The 23,169-nt window shown below is 43.2% G+C and overlaps 1 protein-coding gene across 1 annotated transcript in view; it reads left to right on the forward strand.

The window, feature by feature from the left end:
- The window catches only part of NFE2L2 (NFE2 like bZIP transcription factor 2), a 152,286-nt gene that overhangs the window by 32,001 nt on the left and 97,116 nt on the right, over positions 1-23,169 (forward strand). Inside the window, exon 2 of the mRNA XM_080668780.1 lies at positions 13,063-13,190. The gene's annotated coding sequence lies outside the window, so the exon portion shown is untranslated. The remainder of the gene's footprint in view (positions 1-13,062; positions 13,191-23,169) is intronic.

Genomic DNA, 23,169 nt, shown 5'->3' on the forward strand with positions numbered 1-23,169 from the left:
AAAAATCCTTCCTTGAGAATTATGCTCACTGACACCTCTCATATGAGTTTCTATTTAAAAAAAAAAAAAGGACAGAAAAAAATGAAGGAAAAGCTTGCTCATCAGTGTTTCAAATAAGTTCAGAAGATTATGATGAGATATTAACACTGATGCTTAATTTCTACCCTGATTGAAACATTAAAGGGATCCAACCATTGCTCCTGTCTCTTTGGAATGTTAAGCTTGCTCGGGCCTCAGTTACCTATTAGTTGTAGCCCAAAGTCCTGTGAGCTCCAGTAGCTGTAGAGGCAACTGTTTGCAACAGCAACTATGCATGGAGATACCTGGCCAGCTTCGCTATACCTACCCTCATTGCCATGTGGAAAGAATTGAGTTCATAAGAAGTTATAAAATATTTATTTTGAGGGTTTAAAATATATAATTTTTCCTTTGGTTATAAAAGACTAAGTAGCCTAGAAAGGAGGTCCAGGTTGAAATTTAGATGAACTAAAGTCTTTGGCAAGGCTGCTAGGTTTTCTGTGTTGTGAGGAAAGTGGTCAGGAAATTGAGGACTTTAGTGAAGGAAGAATACGGTTATAGACAATAACAGCTGCTGGTATGAATAAAAACAGGTGATGGAACTAACTTCCTAGTCAGGAGCCCAGAGAAAGGAACCCACAATTGGATCCTATCTCAGTTTAAGATTGAAATTAGCAGAGAAGTCTCCCTAATTGCCTTCAACAATTGGCTGGCTTGTTTTTCTTTCCTGACCCAAATCTATATAAGGTTGTGGGCCTTGCTTTTCTTAGTACAATAGATTAAAAATCTCATGTAAAGCCCATGTTATATAATCTCCTTTCTTTAAAACTAAAACACAGGCTTATCAAAGGTCAGCTAGTTATTACTAGAACTCCTGACCCAGAACTTACTTCAAACAAAGTTCCTGTTTACACAGCAGTGACCAAGCCCCTGTCTGTTCCCTATTTCCTTCTCCTTTCTATAATGAAACTAGGGGCTCGGTGCACGAAGATTTGTGCACGGCTGCACCCTCTCCAATTTGGGAGCCTTCAAGGGACCCCTCTCCAATCTGGGAGTTTCTGTCTGTCTTTGCAATCATATGAGCGAATTGTCTGAGACCCCAACCCAGTTTGGTTTGTTGCTCACAGAATAATAGAGGCATTTTTTGTCTTTGCTTCATTGGTGGAGATTTCCTGGAAGTTTTAGGATATCTTCCCTTTAATTTTTCCTAGACACTCTGATTTTACTTATGTCTCTCACCTTTGCTTTCCCTCCATCCCCCACCGCAACAGTAACTTGCTCCAGGTTCACTTTGCTCTAGTGTCTAGGAGATCCCGCAACGCATCTGCCACCAGAACTACGATTCTCAGCATTCCTGGTTCTCCCCGAGCTCTGGGCTTCCAATTCTGGTCCTGGGGCTGCCACCAGAACTACTACTCCCAGAATTCCTGGTGCTCCCCGTGCTCTGGGTTTTCCCTTCCTGCTCTGTCTCCATCCCATGGCCTCCCGCTCTGCCAAGTCCTCCATACCGCCAGCCCTCTCTGCTCTCCATCTGGCAGCTTGGGGAGCCAAGTTCCCCAAGCCGCTCCACTCTCCACCAGCTCTCCTGCTCTACTCTCTGCCCGGCGCCTGCCATCTTTGTTGGGTTAATTTGCATATTCACTCCTGATTGGCTGGTGAGCGTAGCAGAGGTACGGTCAATTTACATGTTTCTCTTTTATTATATAGGACTAGAGGCCTGTTGAACAATATTCGTGCAAGAATAGGCCTTCCTTCCCCTGGCTTTACTCCCAGCCGCCTGGGAGCCGGCAAGTCCCTGCTCTCTGGCTGTCCGGAGCCGGCAAGTCCCTGCTCCCGGCTCACCCGGCAGCCAGCAAGTCCCCACTCCCTGGCTGCCCGGAAGCTGGCACCTCCTCACTCCCGGGCCGCCTGGAGCCGCAAGTCCTCGCTTCTGTCTGAAGTACCACTAACAGTAGCTCCCTCCACTGCCCCCCTTCCCCTCATAGCAGGCTTCACTCCGCTCCACTCCATACCTGCATATGCAAATTAACCTCCATCTTTGTTGGGTTAATTTGCATACTCAGTCTGATTGGCTGTGGGTGTAGTGGAGTGATGGTTAATTTGCATGTTTCTCTTTTATTAGGTAAGATGATAGGAGTTGGGGACTTGAAATTGTGCCAAGAATATGTAGCCCTAAGGATCTTGGGATAGTGCTGTCTCACACTATGTTGTGTTTATGCTTCAGTTCAGCAAATATTTACTAAGTGATTGCAAAGTCCAAGCCCTAGTACTAGGTATTGCAACAGCAGATAAGAGCCTTACACACGGTTGCAGCTAGCATTCACTGCAAAAAGTGCTTTCATCTCCACCAGAACAAGACAGCCTGGGGAACTTGTACCAATACATATTTTTAATTCAGCACAGTTAACCCACATTTGCTCATCTTTTTTTTTTTTAATAGCTGATTACAAGTTTTCTCTTTTTTTTAATATACTTTATTGATTTTTTTACAGAGAGAAGGGAGAAGGATAGGGAGAGGGATAGAGAGTTAGAAACATCGATGAGAGAGAAACATCAATCAGTTGCCTCCTGCACACTCCCTACTGGGGATGTGCCCACAACCAAAGTGCATGCCCTTGACCGGAATCGAACCTGGGACCCTTCAGTCCACAGGCCGACGCTCTATCCACTGAGCCAAACCAGTTAGGGCACAAGTTTCCTCTTATATCTTCCTAATCCTTGCCTGTTGTCTCTGCTTAAAATTGAGTATGAGATTCTGGGAAAGTAGTAAGAAAGCCTAGGGTGTGCCCCACAAGCAAATCTTGCACAGTTTCTGTATATGGGGATTAGGAGAAGAATGACTGATTCTTGACTTTCTGGTCTGACTTTGGGCCTGGTTTGAGAGTGTGGGGAAAGAAGGAAAAGAGAGTATAACTAAAAACAATGCATAATTGTTTATATAAAATATGATCCCTGCTTATTGAGATCATCTGACCCCTCTCACTGCTATGGAACACACACACACACACACACACACACACACACACACACACACACACGCACACATTGATACTGTCAAGCCGCACTGTCTCTTCAGATCATGCCCTCCTCCCAACCTTTCATTTGGACACTCTTCACTGTCTCTGTCCTAGTCCAAATCAGCCTCATTTCTTTGCCTGGACTCTAGGCAAGCTTCAGTAGCCTTATGACTGGCCTTTCCACACCTATATTTGGCTCACATTGATCCTTTCTCTATTCAAAAATGTGTTGCTTCTTGGGTAATGACCCAAATCATGAATGGGGCCTACAAGGCCATGCACAAAGAGGCTTTCTCCCACCTCCTTAGCCTTCTCACTCTTTCTGGGCCACCCACACTGGTGCAACCACCAGTCTTGTTTTCCCTGCCCTCAACCTAACCCTAACCCAGGGGTGGGCAAACTTTTTGACTCGAGGGCCACAATGGGTTCTTAAACTGGACCAGAGGGCCGGAACAAAAGCATGGATGGAGTGTTTGTGTGAACTAATATAAATTCAAAGTAAAGGAGCGGAGGGGAGAGCAAGAGAACCCTTCGCTCTTTCGGCTCCACGGGCCGGATAGAACAGCTGAACGGGCCGGATCTGGCCCGCGGGCCGTAGTTTGCCCACGGCTGCCCCTGCTTTTCCTCCAGAGCTCAGCTCAAATGTCACTTCCTCAAGGACAACTTCCCTAATATGCCAGACTCAGTGAGGGCCCGGGTCAGAAATTCTCCTGGCATCATGCACATTGTTTAATATGGTTGTAATTATATAATTAGTTAAAGCCTATCTCCCTAGTTAGAATATAAACTTAGTGAAGTCAAAGAACATAACTATCTTGTTCACTGCCCTATCCCCAGCTTCTATCACAGTGCTCAGTCAAGGGGGGACTCATTAAATATTCATTGAATGAGTGGACACTCATGTTCTAGAGATGCACATGGCCCCTTCCCTGACATACTGGTTCTGGAGTAGAGAGAACCTGTCCTGTTATTATATCCCCTGTGTTGTTATTCTTTTAACTTTGGTTTGGTTATTTTTATCCTCTGTGCTTTTACCTTTTATTTCCAAAAGAGGAGGAAGAACTCTTAGGTAGAATCGTAGCTAGAGTGTTCTCAGAACATACCCTGTCCTTTCTCATTTCTTTTTTATACTGAAACCACCCACAGTTTTGAGTAACAAGTCTTGTATTCTGATTCTCAGTCAGGTGAAGTATAATTAATTATACATTTTTTAGCTGTTTTGAATTAATTTCCCTAAATTCCTTAGGAAGTACTTTAATGGATGTCAGTTATACTGCCTTGCATAAAAGCTCTTTCCTAAGAACTGGTATTCCCCTCCCCTGCTACCATCCACATGACTACAGGCAGAGCTTTTCTGTGCTTACATAATCTCCCTCCCCTGGTCACACTGGCTGGGTTCAGAGATAGACACCTGGCATAAGCCAGTACGATCCGAAGCTTTCTCTGGATTTTTCAAACTGGAGTCAAGAAAGAGAGTCAGCCACGTAGCTGTTAAAGGACACTGCCCCCAAATTCTGTTGATGTCCATGTTTCTACTTTGTAGGGAAATCTTGTCTGCAGTGAGAGCAGATCAAGCTGACAGTGGAGAGGAGCCTAGCCAAATTGCCAAGAGGAATTTTGGTGGCAGTGGAGTTACTGCAGCTGTTCTGAGGCCCCACTGCAGCCCTGCCCATCTCTTAATTTGTTTTTATGACTCTTTTTTGGAATCCATAAGCCAATAATTTCTAATTTTTGGCCAGAGCTAATTCCCATTAGATTTCTGTCTCTTGCTATTAAAAGAATTTTCATATCATTGACAAAAGGAAATACATAGAATACATTTTCAAAAAGTAATAGATTTATATTTTAGTAACATCTATTTTATCATACCATACACAAATTCTCTCGGTTCCCCCATTATTAGCAATTAAAAAATTCAGAATGTTACTGCATTTTTTATTATGTGACTAGAGACCCGGTGCACGAAATTCATGCACGGGGGTGGGGGGTGTCCCTCAGCTCAGCCTGCACCCTCTCCAATCTGAGACCCCTTGAGAGATGTCCGACTGCCCATTTAGGCCTGATCCCAGGACTGCTGGCTCCCAACCACTCACCTGCCTGCCTGCCAATTGCTCCTAACCACTTCTGCCTGCCAGCCTGATCACGCCCTAACCACTCCCCTCCCAGCCTGATCGACGCCTAACTGCTCCCCTGCTGGCCCGATTGCCCCCAACTGCCCTCCCCTGCTGGCCTGGGTCCTTCCCAACTGTCCTCCCCTGCAGGTCTGGGTCCCTCCCAACTGCCCTCCTCTGCTGGCCTGATCACCCACATCTGCCCTCCCCTGCCGGCCATCTTGTGGTGGCCATCTTGTGTCCACATGGGGGTGGCCATCTTTGACCACATGGGGGCGGCCATCATGTGTGTTGGAGTGATGGTCAATTTGCATATTACCTATTTATTATATAGGATTTTTTTAAAACTTAGATATGAATAATCTAGTATTGATGGTGGGAGAGGCAAGACAAATCTGAAAAAGTAAATTGAGATTAGAACATATAGGGCCTTAAATATCATGTTAAGAAGTGTGAACATTATTTTATAGGTAGAGGGGGTCCAATTGGAAAGTTTCAAGCAGAGAGCTGATATGCTTGGATCTTTAAGATTTAGACAGTTCTGATGGCAATGTGAACCTTAAATTAAAATGAAGAAAATTGCAAGCACTTTAATAGGTGCTCATTCTGAATACCCAATCACTTAAAGGTTATTATCTGAGACTGAATTGATGAGGGACTCACCTAAGATAGCTAAGATGTGGAAACAGCCCAAGTGTCCATAAGCAGATGAGTGGATAAAAAAGCTGTGATACATTTACACTATGGAATACTATGCAGATGTATGAAGAAAAAAAAAAAAGAAGGAACTCTTAACCATTTGCAACAGCATGGATGGACCTGGAGAGTATTATGCTAAGCAAAATAAGCCAGTCAGAGAAAGATAAGTATCACATGATCTCACTCATATGTGGAATCTAATGAACAAAATAAAGTGATGAACAAAATAGATCCAGGAACTAGAAGCATGGGACAGACTGACGAATTTCAGAAGAAAGGCAGGGAGGAGGGATATTAACTGTAGAACTTATATGCATACTAGAGGCCCGATGCCCAAAATCCATGCATGGGTAGCGTCCCTAGGCCTGGCCAGCAATCAGGGCCGATCTGTGGGGTGACTGTCAGGGCGATTGGAGAGGGTCCACCGCTGGCACCCGTTTTGGCTGGCCTGGGGTCTATGAGCTGGGGCAGCTCCTGCATTGAGCATCTGCCTCCTGGTGGTCAGTGCACATCATAGCAACCGGTCATTCCACCGTTCGGTCAATTTGCATATTAAGCTTATATTGTATAGGATAGGGTATGCATAGCCCATGGACACAGACTTTCAACAATAAAGATAAATTTTAAAGAATAAAGAAAAGGAGCCTAGTCAGCGTGGCTCAGTAACTGAGCATCAACCTGTGAGCCAGGAGGTTGCAGTTTGATTCCTAGTCAGGACACATGCCTGGGTTGCAGGCTCAATCCCCAGAGTGGAGGTGTGCAGGAGGCAGTCAATCAATGATTCTCATCATTGATGTTTCTCTCTCTCTTTCTCCCCCCTCCCCCCACTTCCTCTCTGAAATCAATGAAAATAATAAAAAAAATAAAAGCAAAAATGAATAAAGAAAGAAAAGGAGAAAAGCATATCACAAAGCATTACCTAAAGTACAATCGCGTCTAGGTAAAATATAAAGCAAAAATAGCTTTATTACACTTCACAGCTGTTGCGTGTTTTAAAAATTAAAGGCAAGACCTTCCACCAGCAAAAAAAAAAAAAAAAAAGCAAGCAAGCAAGCAAGAAAGAAAGTTACCCTGAAAATGTTGGGAGACAGAAGGATTTAAGAGACATTTCAGACCAGCTGGTATGGCTGGGTGGTTGAGGGTCAACCTATGAAGTCACAGTTCAATTCCCGGTCAGGGCATATGCCCAGGTTGCAGGTTCGATCCCCAGTGTGGGGCGTGCAGGAGGCAGCTGATCGATGATTCTCCCTCATCATTGATGTTTCTATTTCTCTCTTCCTTTCTCTTCCTCTCTGAAATCAATAAAATTAAAAAAAGAGAGACATTTCAAAGGTAGACTTGGCACTACATGATGACCACATGGACACAGGAAATAAAAGTGAGAGAATATAGAACAACTGTGAATAGATGGTGATACCATCAAAACAGGAGAAAGAGGAGGAACAGATCGGATAAGGATCTAACTGAGCATCACCATTGACGTTTATGGTCCATTTTAGCAAGTATGGATGCTATGTCCCCAGTCTCTCATTTCAAAGACAACCATAAAATAAAATAAAAACACCACAAAGACAACTATAATATGATTTTATCTTGGCAGGTTATTTGTACTTTATTGGTATTTCCCCACAATCTAGGAGGCCAAGGAAATTATTAAATTCTGGAAACAGGATTTCTACTTTGTCTCTGGTAAGAAAACATCATTACTATGGTTTTGTCAGGCTGGTATGCATTGGTCTGGTAGACACCTTTGACTTAACAAATGTAATTAAGAGAATAATTACAGCCAAACCTAAAATTTTGTGTGTCACACATTAAAAAGAATACCACCAACTCATTGTCTACTCTGTTTTCCTCTGCCTTCATGGTTAGAGATAGAAAAATTAAAGTTTTATAGTGAAGTAAAATGTAAAATAATATGATAAAGTGGTAGGAGACTCAGATTTTCAAAGTAAATTTTCTATGTTCAAAACAACCAGAAGGCCCATTTTCATCAGACCTTTTCCAGAGAACTAATGAGCTCTTGTTTACCTGATTTCTAAAACAAAATTGTCAAATGCTGTCAATGTAACTTGTTCTGTATTAAAAATAGAATTAGATGTAATCCTGGATTGCTTCCATTCCAGCATTATCTTTAAAAGTGAAAAATTCCAATTTGTGGATGGTGATTTTGCCAAAACTAAAAGCTCAGCAGCTCATAGATTTGTGAAATAACTGACATTTTATAATTCTGACAGTTCTAATGAATTATAGGAAACATGCATGCACGTGTACACATGCATGTATCCAGGCCAACATACTTGTATTTGTTTCTGGACTTGCTTTTCTTTTTATTGATCCATTTGTTTATTTTTGTTGCCACTATGATACTGTTTTAATTTCAGCCATTTTATAATTTCTTTTAAAGTCTGATAGTTTAAATCTTCTTCCCCCTCAAAGGTTAATCTCCTCTCTCCCCCCAACCCTACACCCCCGCCCCACTGTTCTCAGCTTAACATTTCTCAGTGAATTTCAGAACTCCTTCATTAAGCTTCCAAAATATATCCCATTGGGATTTTGATTGGAATTGTATTACATTTATGAATACATTTGGGGAATAATTTAAAATTTTTATAATGTTGAGTCTTCTTATCCAGTAATATGGTATATCTCTATTTATTTACACCTTCTTTTATACTTATAAGTAGTTATATAGTTGTTTCAACATAGATTTGGTACACTTAAGTTTTTGTAGATGGAATTTGTTCCATCTTATTTTTATTCAAGAGAGTTTCAAGGCCTTCCTTTTGACCCAAGCAAAACTTTAACATCTCATAACTTTACTATGCCAATAACTCTATAATTCTAATTTCCCTACTAAGGTGTGTGAATCATTAAGCTAAATTATTCCTAGGTTTATTCAGCTTTCATTATTGAATTAAATCTTGTACTTTTTAGTATAAATTTGAGTTTGAAAGTAAAAGTAGAAATGTTTTTTAGGGGAGTAAATTCAAGGGGAAATAATAAACAGAATTGGATAAATTGGAAGATGGTAGCCATTGCACTAGTACTACAGTACCCCCTAGTGGACACAAAGAAACATGTTCTTTATACCAAGAATAACCCCAGTCTCTTCCCCAGACAGTTAGAATCTGAAGGAGCCTTAGTGATCAACTGGGTGAACATCTCTGGCTTTCAGATAAGGAAACTGAGGAACAAAAAGGAGAAATGATTGGCCCAAGTTCACAGCCAACCCAAGGCTAAAATTCAAGATTCCTTTCATTTTCATTCCCCCTCCTTCCTGCCTTTCCCTTCCTTTCTTCCTTCCGTTTTTCTTCCTTCCTCCCTCCCTCTTTCTTTCTTCCTTTCTTTCTTCCTTCCTTCCTTCTTTCCTTCCTTCCTTCCTTCCTTCCTTCCTTCCTTCCTTCCTTCCTTCCTTCCTTCCTTCCTTCCTTCCTTTCTTTCTTTCTTTCTTTCTTTCTTTCTTTCTTTCTCTCTTCCTTTCTTTCTCTCTTCCTTCCTTCCCTCCATCTTTCCTTTCTTCCTTCAGTTTCCACACATATTATGAATCTGTTATGAAGCAGTATGAAGCAGGGTGCTAAGAATATCCTATATAACAAAAGCATAGTATGCAAATTGTCCCCTTGACCTGAGTTCTTCTGAGAGTTCGACCAGGGGGCGTGCTGGCCGGGGGAAGGGGGGAAGGAAGGGAGGCCCTGGTGCTGGCAGGCAGCTGGGGGGGGGAGAAGGGAGGGAGTACCCGGCCAGCAGCCGGTAGCCACTAGGGACCCTACCAGTGCACAATTTTCGTGCACTGGGCCTTTAGTATATATATAATATTTAGTCTTTGCCTTCAAGTCAAATTTTCTTTCAAACCTACTTCCTTTATCCATTTTCAGGGAATTAATTTGTTAGAGAATGACCAAACAACTATGTAGGGGAACGTTCTCAATCATCCACAAATTGACTCCCAATGTGATTGATTAATTATTGAGATTTGACTGGAAAATACATTTGAAAATATGAAAACTTCCCATGACCAGGTTCAGATAATTTCATGAGAGAAAAGACCTTACAGATTCATAACTGTGAATTGTACTGCAAAAAAAACTTCAATAGGATATTGAAGGTGTTAATGTGTGTCTACCACCTAGTCCCAAACATTATTATTTGTGTGTATGTCATTGCACAAATTTTTATTGAGGACCAACTTTCCAGGGATGTACTAAGCACTGGGTTTAATGTGATAAAGAGAACAAATATGGTCCAATGGTTTCTGCTCTTACAAAGCTTATAGTCGCTTATCTATAGGAGACTGAACTCCAAGTAAACTACCCCTAAACTCCAAGTAAACTACCCCATTTCACTTCAGCAAGTCATATTTTTAGGTTATGGAAATCAGGGAGTATACAAACATTTTCTAAAATTACTCTGCCCCACCATAAGGGAAATAAATAATATGGATTTGGGTCTAGGTAGGACTGAAATTAAATCCCAACTCCACCATTTACAACCTATTAAACAAACTGATTCACTTCCCTGAGTCCAGTTGCTTCTATAAAATGAAAATAATATGTAGCCTTTTTGAAGGATGATGTTTTATCATTATCCTCATTAACACCTAAACAGAACCTTTACTTCTTGAGTCAAAAGTATGAATTATATAGTCCTTTTCCTAAAGTGTAGAAAAATTATTTTTAAAAAGAATTAATATGTTCACTTAGTTTCACTAAGAATGTCATTTTCTAGAATTAATACAGAAAAATATTCCTGGCCATTGACATTTTAATATTTTTTTAATAAGGTGGAATTCTCTGACAATGGATATTACTTCAACAGGATAACTTTAAGGCTATTTTGTTCCATGTGTGAACATGGCCTTGTTCCACAGAAACAAAATTCTGTTATTTCACTTAGGATGAAAAAATCTGGTATGACCATTATTTATCTGTATAAGGGATTGTTTAAACAAAGACGACAGACCACAAATGGAGTCACTTGTGCTAAGGTCAGTAAACTAAAACTTGATACCTAACTTCATTGCAATTTCAGCCTCTCCTAGGAATGTAATCTTAATTGATCAGTCTACTAGTATAATTTTCTGGTCAGCACTAGTGAGATAATCCACCTGGTAGACCTCTTTCATTCCTTAAAGGAAGGTGACCCTGCCTGAAACAATTTGCTCTTTCCACTTTTCTGCCTATAAAAGCCTTCCATTTTTGTACAGCTCCTGGGTGCATCTCTCTGTTTGCTAGGTGGGATGTTGACCAATTCATGAATAAGTAAATAAAGCCAATATGATATTTAAATTTATGCAGTTAAATTGTTTTTTAAAGGATATTATAGTAAACTAGAGGCCTGGTGCACAGATTCGTGCACCAGTGGGGTAACTCGGTGTGGCCTGTGGGGATTGGGCTGAAACCGTGAGTCCAACACCACCTGCCGCTCCTGCTCATTCTGGCCCCACTGTGCCTGCTGTGGGCTCGTGCCCAGTCAGTCCCAATCAGGAGAGGCTTGTGCCACTGCAGTGGTGCTCACCAGCCATGAGCCCTGCATCTGGCGCCCATTGGTCAGCTGAGGAGCGCTCCCACTGTGGGAGCACACTGACCACCAGAGGGCAACTCCTGCATTGAGCATCTGACCCCTGGTGGTCAGTGCGTGTCATGGCGACCGGTTGACCGGTCATTTGGTCCTTCGGTCCTTCGGTCTTTCAGTCACTTAGGCTTTTATATATATAGATTGTATATAAACTTATCCCTCCACCTTTTTAACACGTTAAGCACCCAGCCTGTTTTGTCTTCTGGACAGAAAGTATAGCGTCAGTCACCGGTGACTGACAGGGTGCTTAATGTGTTAATGGCTTGACAAAAGTCAAGGCAAGAGTCATGTTTAACTCAGCTCTCCCTGTTCTTCCACGCAGTGGTAACTTGTATAGAGTTAGAGCACATTAAATGTGTCAATATAAAGACTGTCTTATTGCTATTTGACATGTAAGCTGAGGGAGAAAAATCTACCCTAAATTATAGGTAAAATTATTTTGTTTTACTTCAAATAATTATCAAACATATCCTATAACATTCTTGCTAGGGGATAAGAAGTAGTTAAATTGTCCAATCTTTACTCAAACCAAAGCAAAGCTTTCAAAAACATTTAGACAGAGATGAGGAATAGGGCAGATGTGGGGGAGGACTGCTATGTTTGCACATGCTGTGCATGCAGCAGCCCAACTTCCTTTCCCTGTTGTAGTATTTTTTTTTCAATGTTTTTATTGATTGCAAAGAGAGGAAGGGAGAGAGAAGTACTAGTATAAACATCAATGATGAGAGAAAAATCATTGATCAGTTGCCTTCTGCATGCCCCCTACTGGGGATCAAGCCCAAAACCTGGGTATGCGCCTTGACTGGGACTCAAACTGTGACCTTCTGGTTCATAGGTCGATGCTCAACCACTGAGCCACACCAGCCAGGCTATTGTACTATTTTTTAAAGTCTGTTCCACAGAACACCAGTTCTAGGGTTTCAAGATCAGGTTGAGGGAATTTTGCCTAGCATTTACCTCTCTTACAAGTTCACAGTGTACATTAGTAAATTAAAGGCTATAGAAAATCTTGCCTGTACTAAAGAAAACTGTTTAAAAAGGTTTTACCTCACATTCCCCAAATTTATTTGACCAGTGTTTCACCTATAAACATCCTGCAGAGCTAGTAGGTTCTGCGGAACACACTGACTTCAGGAAGCTGTCCCACTGTATTCAAAGGACACCTTGTTAAATCACACACATACATATTCATATTCTCTCTCTCTCTCTCTCTCTCTCTCTCTCTCTCTCTCTCTCTCTCTCTCTCTCCCCACCCCCCTCTCATTTTTCCTCCAAATACTGAAAAACAGAATGTGAGCATTTCTAGCAATGTTTTAACTATGGAAAAATGACACCAGTTTGGAGGTCCCAGAATGTTAACACAATTGCATTTTACTTATGTAAGAAGAGGTCAATTTGAGTCCAGGAAATGGCTCCCCAGCAATGTCCGGAATGTTGGCATAAACACTGATAAACAGACATCCAAATCCTGTTTTGTGTCTGAGAGGGATAGAGAGGGGTTGGGGGACAAATTACCACCACCAAATCTCACTGATATTTCTTACAGTTTTCTACAAATCAATATGCAGTATCCATTTTCCTTCAACTCCCATTTTGGGATTTTTCAGGTTGTCTTGTGTGTTTCTAATTCTTGTCTCTAGATGGCAGCACAGATGAAAAAAATGCATGAACACCTCAAAGCAGATTGGCTTCTACAGCAGCAAACACCTATCAACAACCTGCCCCCAATTCACCCTTCTTTTTTGAAAAAAAATGAACAGAACCTAAGGTATGATGGTTGACAATTTTCTGAAATAGATTTAATCAGTTATATGGAGATGGAAAGAATTAATGATAAGCTGATACCTGTTAATTAGGAAACTGACCACTCATGCTAGATGTGTTTTCTGAATCTTAAAGTAATGCCATCAATATTCCTATGTCATACAGAGTGCCATATAATATGATTATTTGCATCATTACACTGGGCATCTGATACAGCCAAACACCAAGCCACCTGGTTTTCTGTAAGTATTGGATTCATTTAAGATATATAATGATGCTATTTACTGAACGTTTTGTCAACCAATGCTTTGAACCTGCTGTGAAGTGATCACCATGTCACCAGATGCTGCACTGAAGGTTAGGAAGTTAGCATGAAGATAACACTTCTTTAAAAGCATGTAACTTATGGTTGAGTTAATAATTCAAGAGAAAAGGAGTGGAACACACTCAGAAGATCTTTATTGTTTACAGCAAAGCCCCATTAAGGATTTTCTTTAAACCTTTACTTTTTCTGGTATCATGAATTTCTTCATTAAACAATAAAATGGAGTCTTCCAGCAAGATGTTCACAACAAAATCCTCTGACAGAGAGAACATAGGAAGCTGGTGCCTTCCGATGTGTGGCATTTAAAGGGCTCTAGAGTGCTCCGAAGAACACTAAATTGTTCATGTGTAAGGACCTGGACAGAAGCTAAAATGTGACCTTTGCCCTTTGAATAAACAAAAAGACTCACTGTGGGGAGTGAAAATAAATATAGCACATAAATAAACCAACCCAAGGCCAAGTGGATTATAGTTCATATTTAAGAAAAGTTCAATTTTGAAATGTATCAAAGTCTTTTTTATTTATTTATTTATTTTCCAATTATAGTTTACATTCAATATTATTTTGTATTAGTTTCATGTATGTAGCATAATGGTTAGGCAATCATATACTTTACAAAGTGGTCCCCCTAATATTTCTTTTTTTTTTTAAATAAATCTTTATTGTTCAGATTATTACAGGTGTACCTCTTTTTTCCCCCCTAGCTCCCCTCCACCTGATACCCCACCCCACACCATGCCCTTACCCCCCGCCACTGTCTTCATCCATAGGTGTAAGCTTTTTGTCCAGTCTCTTCCCGCACCCCTCACACCCCCTCCCCCCTGAGAATTGTCAGTCCACTCCCTTTCTATGTCCCTGATACTATTATATTCACCAGTCCATTCTGTTCTTCAGATTTTTTTATTCACTTGATTTTTAGATTCACTTGTTGGTAGGTATGTATTTGATGTCATTTTGTTGTTCATAATTTTTATCTTTACCTTTTTCTTCTTCGTCCTCTTCTTAAAGAATACCCTTCAGCATTTCATGTAATCCTGGTTTGGTGGTGATGAACTCCTTTAGCCCTTTCTTGTCTGTGAAGCTCTTTATCTGACCTTCAACTCTGAATGATAGCTTTGCTGGGTAGAGTAATCTTGGTTGTAGGTTCTTGCTGTTCATCACTTTGAATATTTCTTGCCACTCCCTTCTGGCCTGCATAGTTTCTGCCGAGAAATCAGCTGACAGTCGTATGGGTGCTCCCTTGTAGGTAACTAACCGTTTTTCTCTTGCTGCTTTCAAGATTCTCTCTTTGTCTTTTGCCCTTGGCATTTTAATCATGATGTGTCTTGGTGTGGTCCTCTTTGGATTCCTCTTGTATGGGGTTCTGTGTGCTTCCTGAACTTGTAAGTCTATTTCTTTCACCAGGTAGGGAAAGTTTTCTGTCATTATTTCTTCTAATAGGTTTTCAATATTTTGCTCTTTCCTTCTTCTGGCACCCCAAAAATTCGGATGTTGGTACGCTTAAAGTTGTCCCAGAGGCTCCTTACACTATCTTCATATTTTTGGATTTTTTCTTTTTGTTTTTCTGGTTGGGTGTTTTTTGTTTCCTCATATTTCTGATCTTTGGTTTGATTCTTGGGGTACGTTAATCTACAGGTGAGTTTCTGTATATTCTTTATTTCAGACAGTGTATGCTTAATTTCTGACTGGTCCTTTTCCATTTATTTGGCATTCTCATTAAGGTCCTTGAAGGTCTCACTAAGCTCCTCGGAGGTCTCATCAAGTTTCTCGGCAGTTTTTAGAAGATTGTTGAGTAACCTTATAAATGTGGTTCTGAACACTATGTCGTCCATTAGTTTGCTTTCCTCCATTTCTCTCATTCGTGACATGTTTCTTTGTCTCCGCATTTTGCTGCTTCCTTGTGTTGATGGAGTGGCTTTGTGTGGTAGGTGACCTATAGGGGCCAGTAGCTCAGCCTCCCCAATCACCTGAGGTGGACGCTCTTGGTACACCCCTTTGCACAGTCTTGGTATAGTTAAGCCTTGATTGCTGTTGGTACACTGGGAGGAATTGACCTCCAGGCCAATTGGCTGTGAGGACCCGCTGTGTCTATAATGGAAGAACTGCTGCGCTGGAGACACGCTTATAGTGCAGGACTTGTTTCAGTGGGGCTTTGGTGCTCACTGAGTCTGCCTCTTGAATATGTCACTTATGGATGTGAGGAGTTGAAATCTGGTGTCTCACACTGACCACTAGGTACACTGGCTTCTGGATCTCCAATGGGGTGCAGGTCAGCTACTGTCTGAGGCCACCCAGCAGGAGCTACAGCAAGAACTACAGTTTTCTCCTCTTTGCTTGGGGTTTGGAGGTTTTGGAGCTGTCTGACCCGGACTGCAAGTTTGCTAGGTTAAGCTGTGATAGGGCAGGCCATTCATATGCTAAAGCCGCTGCTTGGAGCTTGGGTGGGTTCCTAGATTGTGCAGGGCGGGGTCTCAGGGCGTGACTAGGCTAGGGCGTGGCAAACAGCGATGGCTGCCAGTAAGCCGGATTTGCGTCTCTGACCGTGTCCCCGCGCCCCGCGCCCCAGCACAATAAACAATTGTTCCTGTGCGCAGCCCTGCAAGCAAGCCTCCCTCACTTTCTGACCCCACGGCAGACAGTCCAGCTTCTCCCTGTAGGAGTTTGGGTCCCCCGGGTCTCCCCAGAAACGAGTTCGGAGTAATCGGGAGCTTATCTCCCTTCGGGTTGAAAACAGCAGTGCTCCCAGATGCCCGTCGCCAGCCCTATTCGCACTTCCCCGTACCTCAGCTTTTCAGCGCTTGTGCACCCCTCAATGCTGTTTGCTCTTTCCTTCTAGTTGTAGAACTTCCACTCAGCCAGCTTTCCCGTGGTTCTGGGTGATAGACGTTTTGTCTTTTAGTTGTAGTTTTGAAATTGTTATGCGAGGCAGCAGTTTAGGTGTTTACCTACGCCGCCATCTTGGATCTCTCCCCCCCTAATATTTCAAGTACATAGTTATTACATTATTATTGACTATAGTCCCTATGCTGTACTTCACATCCCATGACTATTTTGTAACTACCACTTTACAAATGGTAAAGTTTGCCTTTTTCACCCAGCCCCCTAACCTCCTCTCCTCTGACAACCGTAAGTCTGGTCTCTATCAGAGTCCTTTTTAAATTCTCTCTCCTTTTTTTTTTTTTTTTTAATTAAAGTAAACATTCCAGGAAATTACTCTAAACACATCTTCCTTGAAGGAGTACCTTGTTATATTCCTTGTGTTGAAATTGGTTAATGCTATGATGACTTGTTATCTGCCTTTCCCAGAACAACTCCTGGTGCTCAAAAGTTATTTACTGGCTGCTTTTCCCTGGGCTTTAAGTTTTGAGACAAAACCAAGCCCTGAAATGAACAGGCAGAAAGGCACTGAGACGGTGCAGAATGTGAACAGTGAAGGAAGCTGTGATGTTGAGTCTGTGTGAGTCTCAGAGGCCATCCCATCCCAAACCATCCAGAGCTACAGGCCAGTAGCCACCCCTCAGCTTTGAGCCTTTCCCTGGAATCAAGACTCAGCTCATTCCTTCCTGACACCAGGAGTCTTGGAGGTGTGACATACCAGGACAAGGCTTGACCCATTAATTCCCCTGCATCTTTTTTTAAAATATATTTTTATTGATTTCAGAAAGGAAGGAAGAGGGAGAAAGAGAAAGAAACAATGATGAGAGAGAATCATTGATTAGTTGCCTCCTGCACGCCCCCCACTGGAGATCGAGCCTGCAACCCGGGCATGTGCCCTTGACTGGAATCGAACCTGGGACCCTTCAGTCCGCTGGTCAACGCTCTATCCACTGAGTCAAACTGGTAGGGCATCTCCTGCATCTTTGCAGCTGTCAAACGCACCGCCCCTCAGGCCTTTGATATCCTTGATGTGCCCAAAAGGGAAGCCCTTTCAATGAGTTATCCTGTTATGACCTCTATCCTCATACTTGACTCAGCCTCCCACTCCACTCTGTGCTAAACTTTTCCTCTGTGATCTCAAGAATCCCATTCCATCATCAACTAAGTCTGGGTTAACCCTAGCCTTTCCACTGAACATTCTTTAGCTTTCTAGCCCTAAGAAACCTGGCTTTCCCCCACAAACACACTGCTTCCTCAGCAGTCCTCCCAGGTGGAGGCTACTGGGTCAGATTCTGTCACACGCTGCCACATCCATAGATCTCAGTTCTGCCCTCTGAGACCCAGGCTATGAACCATTATGTCATACCCTTGAACCCAGTTGTCTTCTACGGACTGCCTGACCATACTCATTATTTATTGAAGATATTGGCAAAGGACCCATAGTATTCTTTTTCATGCCAAATTCTGCCAACAACCTGCCACATTTGGTATATCCATGAGGCATGCTTGACCTCTCAGTTCCTTGATTCCATCTCCGATTACCTTCTCCATTCTGTTTCAATCACCCAATCCCATGGCCACCCACAGGCTTTGTCATCAAGAAACCACAGCCCTTCTCAACCCATGACTTTCTGTTCCTCTAGTACTTCTCATTTGGTTATTTTTTACTTCGTTGACTTTCCAAATCTATTAAAACTTCTACTCTTCTTTCTCCTTACCTATTATCCATTTGCTGTCTCCTTTTCCTTCTCTACCCAGGAAGGATTTCATGCTTCATGACATTTACCTCTGACCTGTGTCCTCAACTCAATTTATTTTTAAGTCTTATTTGTTGATTTTAGAGAGAGAGGAAGGGAAGGAAAAAGAGAGAATTTATTATTCCACTTATTTATGCTTCATTGGTTGCTTCTTGTATGTGCCCTAATAGGAGGTTGAACCTGCAATCTTGGCATATTGGGACAGTGCTCTAACCAACTGAGCTACTTGGCCAGGGCCTCAACTCCATTGCTCCATCATTCTTCTGTTTCATCTGCCTGACAAACTTTGGAACATGTACCTTGAAATCAGTTGTCTGCCTTGGCCATTTATTTACCTGGACTACTGGACTCTGCTGGAAAAAAACACAACCACACAGATTGAGCTACCCTAAAGTCATGCTCAGCAACCTCAAGTATGACTTCAGTGCTGTCTGCAGCCTTACCACATTGCCCTGACATACTTGCTCTTTCTTTCAAATCTTCAGTGGCTATTTCAAGAATTCTTCTTTTTCCAAACCTCCATGCTTTCTTGCTCTTTCTATTATTCTCTGTAGGTGGTTTTATTTCCCACTCATTAAGGGGGGAAATAGAAGTTATGGGACGTGAGCAGTCATTTTTTCCATGCCAACCTATAAATTTGCATCTTTACCCACCTTGCCTCTTATTATAAAAGACGTTCTCCTCCCCCATCTAAGGCAGAACTCTGAATCCCATCTCCTCCTGACTTGTCAATGACCTCACCCTCAGTAACTCTTTCTCACTCTTAACTATTTACCCTCTTCCTCTCAACTGGCTCCTTCCTTCTCAGGTTAAAAAAGCCACATTCCCCTCCATCTGCAGCCCTCTCACCCCTGGCCAGCTAAACCTCTTGGAAAAGTTATCTCCATTCACTGTTCCAACTTCCCACTCACTCTCCCAGATTTCTTTCTCCAAGCTACCCAGTGATCTATGTGGAGCTAAATTCGAGAGATTCTTTTCAGTTCTCTTTATTTGACCTTATGCAGCGTTTGGCATGTCCTTCTTGATACTATCTCTTTGCTTGGCATTTATGATACATCTACACGCTCCCAGATATTTCTCTCTAGCCCAGACCTTTCTCTTGAGCTTCATATCCAGATAGCTACATTTTAATCAGTTTTGCCTATATGTTCCATTGCCACCTTAAACTAAAACTGAACTCACTCTCTCTTTTAACCTGTACCTCTTCCTGAATTCTCCCTAATTCGTGGCAGGCACTACCATGGATTCATTGATGCAGCCAGAAATGTGTATACCATCCCTGACTGATTTCTTTTCACTATCTCTCACATCAATTGCATCCCCATGAACTCTTGATTCTGTTTCTCATATCCTGTAACTTATATCCTTTCTCTGCACCCTCACACCTTACCCAAACCCCCCATTTCCTGTTTCCATTCTTTCTCTTAAACCATTCCTCACACAGTAACCATGTGATTGTAACAAGCAAGACATCCCATAGGTACACGAGTCCCGAAACACTCAGGTATGCAAAAATGGAACTTTTTTTTTTTTCCTGGAGTAATTTACTGTCTGAATTCGAACCTCCAGCCTTCTTTTTGGCAGCCAATTTATTCTAAATGCTCTAAAGTGAATTCAGTGATTTGTCTGAAACTGAGATTACTTAAGTATTTCAGTTCATAATTCAATTTGAGACCTTCCCTCCCCTCTTCTTGCCTCTTATGCTTGGTCTCCTTGGGCTGGCTGCCCAAGGGAAGTGGAGAAAGGATGGAGGTCCATGTGTGATTGGCTCTATGCTGTGACAGAGTGGGAACTCTCCATCTAGTCCCATGTGGGGTGGTCCTAATTCTAGCATGAACTGCTAATGCCATTCTTGTCTATCCTTGTAGGACAGGCAGGGCCCAGTGTGCCCTCTAGATTTTTGGACCCTGCTTGCTCTGACAGGTAGTAATGGGTTGGCGGGTGTACATGCAGATAGGTTTCATGTAGTTTCATCTCTCAGAGGGGAGCCATGTCTCCCACAACCCCAGTGGGCAATTCAGGAACATCTCTTCCTTTTGTCTAGTGTATCTTCTTCCAAATCAATTCATTTCTTCTCCCCTCCCAGCACAGAGGGGAAAAACAATTCACAATTTGTGTGAATTGTTTAATCTCATTGATTTCATCTCTGAGTTAATGTGCAGAACCCTTTGTATTTGAATTTTGTAATGTAGAGTTTGGGGCTCTCTCAGCAACAGACCGTCTTCACAATAATTAATGTGCTTTCTACTCTATAGACAAAAGCATCTGGTGGAGTGTATGTGTGTGTTGGGGTGGCATGGTGCAGGTTGGCAGCCCAGAACACAAGGAGAGAGATAAATTGAGAGAATACATTCCATTTATACTTCACATATCATCCTGTCACATATTCTCTCCAAAGCATAAATCTGATTAGGTTATTCATTGCTTAAAACCTTCCTATAGCTTCCCATTGCCTTTAGGATAAAGTTTAAACTTACAAGGTATGTCTCCAATTTACTTCTCCTACCTCGTTTCCTGCAATTTCCTCTCTTCTTTCAGTTCCATGGGCTCACCATGTTCTCTCTTACCTCTGGACTTTCTCACATTCCTAGATTTTCTCTAACTTTTCCCTATACCTGGCTAATTCCTGCACATTCCTCTGGTCTCAGGTTAAATGCCACCTCCCTAAGGAAGTCCTCTTTGACCTCCCTCCTGACCTCACTCCTGACTTCGATGTATCCTTTTCTTTTATACACTCCTCATGTCATAGCACTTATATCATCTTTAATTTGCTTTATTTATCTACTCTCCCTCTAAACTGTAAATGCTTTTAAGACAAGACTATCTATTTTGATCACTGTTTATCCTCCTGTGGACTGAAGGGTCCCAGGTTCAGTTTCGGTCAAGTGTATATGCCCAAGTTGGGGGCTCAATCCATAGTGAGAGGCATGCAGGAGGCAGCCAGTCAGTCATTGTCTTTCATCAGTGATGTTTCTCTCTCTCTCTCCCTCTCCCTTCCTCTCTGAAATACACACACACACACACACACACACACACACACACACACACACACACACATATTAGAGTCCCGGTGCACGAAATTCATGCACTGGGTGGGGGGGGTCCCTCAGCCCAGCCTGCCCCCTCTCACAGACTGGGAACCCTCAGGGTATGTCCTACTGATGGCTTAGGCCCACTCCCCACCCTAAGCCACAGTCTGGCCTCCCTCTGGGCTGATCAGGAGAAGGTGCCAGCCCCATCACCCCGCTGCTACTGCCACTGCCACAGCCGCCAAAGTGTTTTCATCAACACAGACTCCAGTCCCTTCACCACGAAAAAATGACAACTTTCTTTAGGCATTTTCAAGATGTGTCTTTCATAGGATATGACATTTCTTTCTTTTTTTTTTTTATCTTCACCTGAGGATATGTTTCCATTGATTTTTAGAGAGCTTGGAAGAGAGAGGGAAAGACAGAGAGAAACATCAATGTGAGAGGGACACTTCGATTGGTTGCCTCCTGCATGAGCCCTGACCTGGGCCCTGGCCAAGGAGGAGCCTGCAACCTATGTACATGCCCTTGATCAGAATTGAACCCGGACCTTGTGGTCGGCAGGCTGAGGCTCTATCCACTGAGACAAACCGGCTACGGCAGGATATGACATTTCTTAGCCCCTCCAGCAGCGGACCTTAGTTTTTTCCTCCAGGAGTGTGGTGGAAAAACCCTAGATCACCTTCTTGGATTCTTATTATGCAAGTTACCAAGAACACTGCGAGTGGCGGTGTACAGGGAGCTTATCCAATGAGTGGTCAGAAAAGGTGTTTCCTCTGCAGCTCATGTGCAGAAGACCCCCTGCATTGTGTCCACTGGGCTGGGGGCGTTCCCGGAACCATGCGGCGGCTGCTAGGAGCATGCCCCCAGCCCAGCAGCCCCGCCTTGTGTCCGCAGACCTCCCCCACTCTGTGGCCAGAGAGTTATGGGCGCCACCATCTTTGTGTCGGAGTGATGGTTAATTTGCATATTACCCTTTCATTAAATTATATATATACTAGAGGCCTGGTGCATGAAATTTGTGCACAGGGCGGGGGGTGTGTTCCTCAGCCCAGCCTGCACCCTCTCCAATCTGGGACCCCTCGAGGGATGTCCGACTGCCCGTTTAGGCCCAATCCTGGTAGGATTGGGCCTAAACGGGCAGTCGGACATCCCTCTCACAATCCAGGACTGCTGGCTCCCAACGGTTTGCCTGCTTGCCTTCCTGATTGCCCTAACCGCTTCTGCCTGCCAGCCTGGTCACCCCCTAACCACTCCCCTGACAGCCCAATTAATGCCTAACTGCTCCCCTGCCAGCCTGATTGCCCCTTACTGCCCTCCCCTGCAGGCCTGGTCACCCCTAACTGCCCTCCCCTGAAGGCCTGGTCACCCCTAACTGCCCTCTCCTGCAGGCCTGGTCCCCCCAACTGCTCTCCCCTGCAGGCCTGGGTTTCCCCCAACTGTCCTTCCCTGCAGGCCTGGTCGCTCCCAACTTCCCTCCTCTGCTGACCTGGTCGCCCCTAACTGCCCTCCCCTGCAGGCTTGATCGCCCCCAACTGCCCTCCCTTGCAGGCCTGGTTCCTCCCAACTGCCCTCCCCTACTGGCCATCTTGTCGTGGCCATCTTGTGTCCACGTGGGGGCAGCCATATTTGACTACATGGGGGCAGCCATCTTGTGTGTTGGAGTGATGGTCAATTTGCATATTACTCTTTTATTAGATAGGATAGAGGCCTGGTGCATGGGTGGGGGCCAGCTGGTTTGCCCTGAAGGATGTCCCGGATCAGGGTGGGGGTTCCCTTGGGGCATGGGGCTGCCTGGGCGAGGGGCCTGTGGTGGTTTGCAGGCCGGCCACGCCCCCAGCAACCCAAGCAGAGGACCTGGTATCGGGGGTTTATTTATCTTTTATAATTGAAATTTTGTAGCCTTGAGCAGAGCCAAGCCTCCTGCTCACTCCGTGGCCGCAGCCATTTTTGTTGAAATTTATTTATCTTCTATAATTGAAACTTTGTAGCAGA

This window comes from Plecotus auritus (genome assembly GCF_963455305.1).
Source record: "Plecotus auritus genome assembly, chromosome: 5".
Lineage (NCBI taxonomy): Eukaryota > Metazoa > Chordata > Mammalia > Chiroptera > Vespertilionidae > Plecotus > Plecotus auritus.